The sequence below is a fragment of the Egretta garzetta genome, unplaced genomic scaffold, assembly GCF_000687185.1.
Source record: "Egretta garzetta isolate BGI_Z169 unplaced genomic scaffold, ASM68718v1 scaffold101, whole genome shotgun sequence".
NCBI classification, from domain to species: domain Eukaryota; kingdom Metazoa; phylum Chordata; class Aves; order Pelecaniformes; family Ardeidae; genus Egretta; species Egretta garzetta.
The window spans coordinates 1,541,631-1,542,194 of record NW_009258666.1 but is presented as its reverse complement, the minus strand read 5'-3'; the positions used below and the strand labels follow the sequence as shown (position 1 = coordinate 1,542,194).

General features: G+C 62.4%; 1 protein-coding gene across 1 annotated transcript in view; it reads left to right on the top strand.

Moving 5' to 3' along the window:
- The window catches only part of LOC104134974 (CYFIP-related Rac1 interactor B), a 4,215-nt gene that overhangs the window by 1,355 nt on the left and 2,296 nt on the right, over nt 1-564 (top strand). The window lies entirely within an intron of this gene.

Sequence of the window (564 nt, the reverse complement as noted above, 5' to 3'; positions counted from 1 at the left end):
GGAGCAGCGGGGGGAGGACGGGGGCTCTGGCCGCTGCCGGCCGCTGCCCGCAGCCCAGCACCTCTTCCCCGAGCACCACCTCAGCATCATGCTTTTTTCCTCTTGTTTCTTCTCTTGCAGGTTTCACATGGGGAACCTTCTTAAAGTGTTGACTTATAACGAACTTGACCAAGGCCCTAATTTTTTCCTTGACTTTGAAAGTGAGATGGGATTTTTATTTTCCTTTTTTGTTTCCTACTTATTCTGAGTTCCACATCCACGCCATTTTGAGTTCTTGTACCTGTCGCCCATTGCATCGCGCCCATCCCAGACGTCCTCCCCCCACCTTCGCCGTCCGGGGTCTCCCCGGGGAGGGGGGGCCGCGGCCGCCGGGGCAGACCCATGGCCAGGGGCTATCTCTCGGCACCTCTTCCCCGGGGCAGTTTGCAGCCTGTTGGGGCCAGCCCGGGGCTGGGGGCTGCTCGGGGACCCCCGTGCGCAGGACGGTGGTTGCAGGGCAGCCAGGACTCACCCCCACCTGCCCCACCTCCACGGCTTGGCTCCCGCGCGGGCCAGGAGAGGGGC